Source organism: Phalaenopsis equestris, unplaced genomic scaffold (genome assembly GCF_001263595.1).
Source record: "Phalaenopsis equestris unplaced genomic scaffold, ASM126359v1 Scaffold000002, whole genome shotgun sequence".
Taxonomy (NCBI): domain Eukaryota; kingdom Viridiplantae; phylum Streptophyta; class Magnoliopsida; order Asparagales; family Orchidaceae; genus Phalaenopsis; species Phalaenopsis equestris.
In genome coordinates, this window is record NW_018164444.1 from 40022599 (window position 1) to 40030158 (window position 7560).

The following is a 7560-nucleotide window of genomic DNA, read 5'->3' on the forward strand; positions in this document are numbered from 1 at the left end:
TTATGCTTAATTTATTTCATTTTATGTTTAGTTTAATTTTCAATTTTAAGTTTGTTCTTTAGTTTGTAAGGGTTTAAGTGAAATTTTAATTCTAAGTCTTCTTTTAGGCTTAGTTTAAATTCTTATTTGCTTTAAGTTTAGTTTCAAAACTAATTCAATTTTAATTTCAAGTTTAGTTTGGGATTGATTTAATTTTAACTTTTAAAAAATTCAAGGGATTGTTTAAGGTCTATTAGGCTAGAATAAATGAGCTGATCTAAGTTGACTCAAGCGTAATTTTGAATGAGCTTCAAGTCATGTAAGTTCAAGCTAAACTAATGCAATGAGCAAGAGATTTTGGTTTAATTGGCAAGTCTCACCGATGACTATGGGAAAATTAGGTTAACTAAGTTAAAGTGAGTCAAAATAGACTAAGGGTCTCTCAAGCATGCTTAAATCTTTAAATTAGATACCATGGTTCAAACACTCAAGGGTATCTGATACTGCTTCCAGGTGCACTCACACTCTAGGGACTCACGCAAGTATATATGTCGTTTTAGTAATATCAGATTTTTTACTCCGGATGTCGATCTCATAGGGAACGAGGGAATTAAATTAAGAAAATTTCTAGCCTACATATTTCATTCTTAGCTTGGAATTTAGATTGGGTTAAAGTCCTACAAACAAATCCTATAGTATAAAAAGCAAGTATAAAGTGGAAATCCTTCAGAAATCCTTCTTAACTAGACATTGGATTGATGAATATCAAGTTTTATAGCTACCCACCCTTTTAATGATGTAAGTGGAGTGCAGGAAATATAAAATGCAAATTGTAAATATTGATATTGATAAATAGGAGCAATTCTCTTCTTTACTCTCTCCCGGGTGCATAAAGAAGATTGGTTAAAATGACTTTAATTCCTTAAATCGAGTTTTGAACTGATCAAAGAATATTTCTCTAACATTTGCATCTCCCTATGAAGCATATCAACCTATTCCCCGTAGTTCAACATGACTAACCTAGTTGATTCTACCATAGCTCTCCCGAGTTATTATGGTTCACAACACATTTTAACATTTCACATAGCCAGAATGAAAAGTACATGAAGATCTGAAGGTTAATCATCATGTTCAAAGATTAAAAATAGTTTCACAACACTTAACATTTCTACTCATTCTACTTAATCTTCACAAGGTAAGGTAAAGAGTACTACTCAGAAAGCATGAAGAACATACCGCAAAACTTCATTTGAAAATAAGAAAATTCCACTGAATGTTCCTCAATGTTCTGTTTGAGGAAATACAACAAATGAAATACACAATCACTTATCTTCTTCTCCTTTACAACAACTTATTATGGTTCACAACACATTTTAACATTTCACATAGCCAGAATGAAAAGTACATGAAGATCTGAAGGTTAATCATCATGTTCAAAGATTAAAAATAGTTTCACAACACTTAACATTTCTACTCATTCTACTTAATCTTCACAAGGTAAGGTAAAGAGTACTACTCAGAAAGCATGAAGATCATACCGCAAAACTTCATTTGAAAATAAGAAAATTCCACTCAATGTTCTGTTTGAGGAAATACAACAAATAAAATACACGATCACTTATCTTCTTCTCCTTTACAACAACTTGAAGACGCTCCACCAAATGCTTCCTTGACTGCTGCTCCTAAAGTTTTTCTCTATCCTTAACTCAAGAAGTAGAAGAAGGAATAAAACTCTACAACACACACAACCATCTCCTTACTTTACCATTTAATTCTCCCCAAAATACTCCATATAACCTTAACTTTCATCACATACCGCAAAACTTCATTTGAAAATAAGAAAATTCCACTCAATGTTCTGTTTGAGGAAATACAACAAATAAAATACACGATCACTTATCTTCTTCTCCTTTACAACAACTTGAAGACGCTCCACCAAATGCTTCCTTGACTGCTGCTCCTAAAGTTTTTCTCTATACTTAACTCAAGAAGTAGAAGAAGGAATAAAACTCTACAACGCACACAACCATCTCCTTACTTTACCATTTAATTCTCCCCAAAATACTCAATCTATCCATCAACAACACTGATAATTGCATATTTATAAAATTTATTCTCAGTACTAGAAAGCACTCTATGACTTCCTAGAAACTCTCTATTCCAGGCTCCCAAATTGCCCAAAATTTCTCCATGTAGTTGCTGGTGCCAAGGTGCCCAGGTGCTAGTCTCTCAGTTTGTAGAACTGGGCTTGAGTGCCTAGACGCCCATGGATTGGCTCCTAAGCGTCATCATTTCTACTAAACTTCACTCCAACATATAATTATTCCTCATTGCACGGAGAAAGACAAAGGAAACTACTCAGATCTCAAGAGGAATAAACAACAACACATGGATTCAAAGATAAATATAAGTTTATAAAACAAGACTGAGTAAAATAAATGAAATTCACAACTTATCTCAAACTCCTTCCCAAGCAATTACAATTCCACTCCAATCTCACTTAGAAATATAATGAAGAAGATATCTCTCATTTCTCCTCTTCTCCTCCAATTCTAAGCAAGCCTCAAAACTTTCTCCTCTCTCCAAGAAGACACCCCTTCTTTCTCAAAAAACTCTCTTTTGAATCTCTAGAAGACTTTTTAAATAAAGCTCTCAAAATCACCAAGAGTTACTTCAAGCACCCCTTTAAAATTTGTTCACGTTCATTGAACCTTCTAGCGAAACCGCCTGTGGCGCCTAGGCCCCATATCAACATTGGCCACTTTAATTCTTTTGGCTCAAAATTGCTCTATTTTCATTCTATTTTGCTCCAATTGCTCCATTTAGTGTACCTAAAACCAAAAACATCAAAAATACATTTCATTAAAGCGAAGTAACATATTTTAGGCATGTCACCTATCCAACATATGATCTAAGAAGGGTAAAGTAAAATGATCCTTCCTAGTGGCTGAGTGTAATTTCCTGTAATCGATACATATACACCACTCAATGACATGTCTAGTGGGGATCAATTCATTTTGTTCATTTACTGATGCATTCACTTCTCCTTTCTTTAGAACACAGTGGATATGGCAAACCCAGACACTTTCTAAGATGGAATTGATAATACCTGCATCAAGCCACTTCAGAATCTCTTTCTTGACAACTTCTTGCATAACAGGGTTCAATCTCCTTTGAGGATCTGTTCGAGGTTTATGAATATCTTCCATCAGGATCCAATGCATGCATATTGAAGGATTAACACCCTTTATGATCATCAGGTTCCATCCACATTCTTTCTTAAAACTCCTCAGAACATTCATAAGTTGTTCCTCTTGTGAATTAGTCAAATCTAGGGATATAATTACAGGTAATGTAGATGACTTCCTCAAGTAAGTATATTTTAAGGATTTGGGAAGCACCTTAAATTCAACTTCAGAGGGTTCCTTAATAGAAGGAACAAGGGTTTACAATTTTCTGTTGTATCAAGAATTTCAAATCTCTCCCTAGCTATTTTTGTATTATCATCAATCAATAGAGCTGATTCTTCCATAGAGTCTGCAGGTTTCTCCTCATCCAAAACTGGCTCTACTGATTTGAATTCACAATTTTCCCGAAAATGGCTACTACACAAATAATCAATAAGATCCATTTGGAAACACACATCTTCATTACACATAAAAGGATACTTCATAGCTTGTAACACTTTGAAAGTTACCTCTTGATCGTTTACCCAATAGTTAACTCACCTTGATCGTTTACCCATAGCTTGTAACACTTTGTAAGAGCTATGATTGGACACAACAATCATAGCTCGGTCATTGGCTAGGAAAAGACTACCAAAAATAATAGGAAGGTAAATTTGTCCACCTTTACAAGAACATCATTATATTAAGGCTTGTGTTCGGTATCTTAATTTTGATTTCTCATTTATGTATTAAATTAGGGCCAGGCTAGTATACGAGGTTATTGGTCACCTTTTTCTCTTTTCTGGGATATGTTGCTAACCAAACGACACCCTTCCTGTTCACTATTTTATATTTGGTGTGCTTTTACTTTTTTCAGTGTGATTGCCTTGGCTTTGCCATTATTTTCTTGTTGATTATTTATGAAGCATGCAAATATAACTTAGGCTCTCTACAAACCAAAAATTATAAAATTTTCTACAAAATCCTAATCAAAGATTAAGTCCAATCAAAATTTAGGATTAAACATTTCAAGATTTTCAAAATTTGCACTTACTTTCTTGCATGGCCTTCGAGCCAGATTTTAAATCAATTTGCATTGCATTGCTATATCTCAAGTCATACTAATAGGGCCTCCATTTTATGACTTGTGTAGATAAATGCATCATATTCTCATGTCCCGAGGAGAAGCCCTCGTGCTTCTTCAAACTGACTAACTCAACATATATCTTTACTTAGGTGATTGTCTAGCACGTTAATTAGGGTGTTAGAAGCTTCCCCGACCCAGATGGGGAATAAGTCCTTTGTGGGAGTGTCTCCAGCTTTGTAGTTCTACCTCCTTTATCTTTCTTTCTAGTTGTTGAAAAGGGATTTCTAGTTGTGCCTGGTCGACTACCTTCACGACCGGGTAGACTTAGAGTTTTAATAGCTTGGGATAACGGATCGGTGGTATCCTGACTCGACTATCTCTACCCGATTAGGATTTCTCCACCTTCCTTTGTTTACCACCTTTGAGCCATGTCGCTTTTTTGATGCTTCATCAATGTCATCTGATAGGCCCCAATTATGGACAAACCGCTACCCGTTTGGGACACAGTGATTCGCCTTCTGCATTTATGGCTCCGTTAGGCTTGAAACTATAGTGTGAACCCTATGAGGTGGCATGGTTATTTCATAGGTCTCAAATATTTCTGATGAGCCGCTGCCCATTTGGGATGTGAGGGACTCAATCTTTGCCCTGTGGCTTAGCAAGAACCTTGAAAGGGTTGAGATGCTCATGTGGGATAACTATCCGTTGACCTCTCTCTAGTATTCACTTGAATGTAAGCAGAATTCATTTAATTGAGATTATTCTTAGGCATACCTTAAGATTTAATTAACCAAATAGATATGTTTCTTTGAGTGTTGCTCTGGAACCCAAAACAAACACACAAATTTAGTTCTCTGGTTACTTGGGTAGCTAATTTAGGTATTCTTTAGTGGATTTTTAATTCAAGTTGTCTCAATCTAATTCTTTATTGATGTACACCCTTGACCCTTCACATATGGTTTAAATTACATGAGGTCTCTAGGTTCTTTCAAAATTTGTCTACCTAATCTCCATCTTAATTCCTTATTTTCTGATCCCACCTCTTCTTAGAGTCGTTCAGATGGTTAAAGTAAGAGCATTCTTTGGAAAATGGAATCTTAAGACGATGACTAGATAAGTTGGTGACTTTGATGTTTGCAAAAAGAGTTGAAACACTTGTAATACCAATAAGATATTGTTCATGAAAACATCTTACGTATGTTCATGATATGGAAATTATATTTCTTTATAATTTTCTAATATATCAATTACATGAGAGGAATACTTAGGCTAAGAATGCACTCCCAAAAACCTTAAAATGACATTCATTTTAAGAACTTGAACCCAGTATTTGTTGGACAATTCATTTATTTTACTATTTAGTTATGTAATTGTGGAATCAAAGTTAAGTTTGAGGCCAATTCTATATATAGCTTCAAAAAGATATTTTTATCACATTTTGGGCTTGATTAAAAATAGGCAATTCCATTAATTGATCTACTTTACTAAATTCTTAGGTATGAATTTAGGGAAATATCCCCTTGTAAAGAGAATTAAATTTTTGGGACATTATGAATAATACTTTTATATTTAAACTATAATTTATTACTTTGGCAATCTACATACTCTAGGAGCAATTTTAAACAATGTTGAAGAACTTAGAGCCAAAGTTATATGCAATTTTTCATCAAATTTTGTGTTAACTTCATCAAATTATAAAACTAAATTTGAGAAAAAATTACCTAGTTCTCAACCTCAAGGGACTGTCTAAAATTAACATCTATGAAGTAGTCACATCGTATAATGTAATTAAAATTTTGAAATTTCAACACATATTTTCCCACAAACATTTTTTTTAACTCTTAGATATTTATGTCAAAAAGTAATGGGGTGATTAAAATGTTCGAAAAAATTGATTTAATCAAGCACAAATATTAATATAATTTACATATTTTAAATTGCCAAGTATTCATGTAAAAAACTTTCAAACTTGGCATTACATTGTTAAAGTATTAACACTTAAAAAGAAAATAACGTATATAACATGGTCACAGGGCCCTTAACAAATTCTTGTTTGAAGCCCTTAATATATATATACAAAATATTTTTTCTATGAGGAGGGGGGTAACTTCATCAAAATCCTTGTTTGAATTGTTTGAAATGTTTGAAATGTTCGAATTGTTCAAATTATTCGAATTGCTTGAATTGTTTGAAATCTTGCAAATTTATTTGTATTGCTCAAATTATTTGAAAATCTTTCAAAAACTTAAACCTATATGGAATTAATGCTTAAACCAGTATCAATCACAACACAAATGTAAAATAGCCGAAGCACAACTCACAATAAAACCATAATAACATATCTCATTCATAAAAAAATTCAGATTGAGAGACAATATGCGAGATTTCATTCCCAAAAACTAGGTTTCACTCAAAGAAACTAAATAAATTTAAAAGAAATGTAAGAAAATTTAAGCTAAGAGGCGAACCTGAAGATAAATACAAAATTATAGAATTTACTATAAGCTAAGAGCCGAACCTGGAGATCAGATTATAACTTATAGGATTTAATTTTTATAATAAGATAATTTTTTTATAAATAATTATTTAAAATTATTTTATACTTCAAACAATAACGATTCAAACACGATCGAATAAATGATTGTATTTATTTGATTTGTTTATAAACTGAAAAAAAAAAATGTTCGTATTCGTCTCGTTTGTTCATCGAACCCAGCGAGCCAAATACGAATTGCTCACGGGCACCGAGATGACAGCCCTAGAGGGGGGTAACTCCATCAAAGTCTTTGTTGACGACAATAACGATTCAAACACGATCGAATAAATGATTGTACGTATTTAATTTGTTTATAAACTGAAAAAAAAATATTCGTATTCGTCTCGTTTATTCATCGAACCCAGCCAGCCAAATACGAATTACTCACGGGCACCGAGATGACAGCCCTAGAGGGGGGTAACTCCATGAAAGTCTTTGTTTGACGACATACATTTAAAGTGTGGGGCCGAACATATTCTTTGAGTGTCGAATCATCTGCATTTTCTGCACGAAGGAACAGCAGCGTTGCGTGGGAAATGCATGCTCGCGATCGGCAGCTCGCTTGTGTCAGAAGTGACGAGCAATAGCAGAATATATATCAATTATATATCTTTATATAACTGTAGAGAGAGAAAGAGAAAACAAACAAATTTACACTGACAACTATGGAACAGCTTGCTTCTGCGCATTAAATTCTTATTTAATTTTATTTCTCCTTAATTATTTCCCAATTTGGGATGGATCCTGGACGCTTTCGTGGTGTCCCAATTTGAATTGGAGTTTCCTGAAGA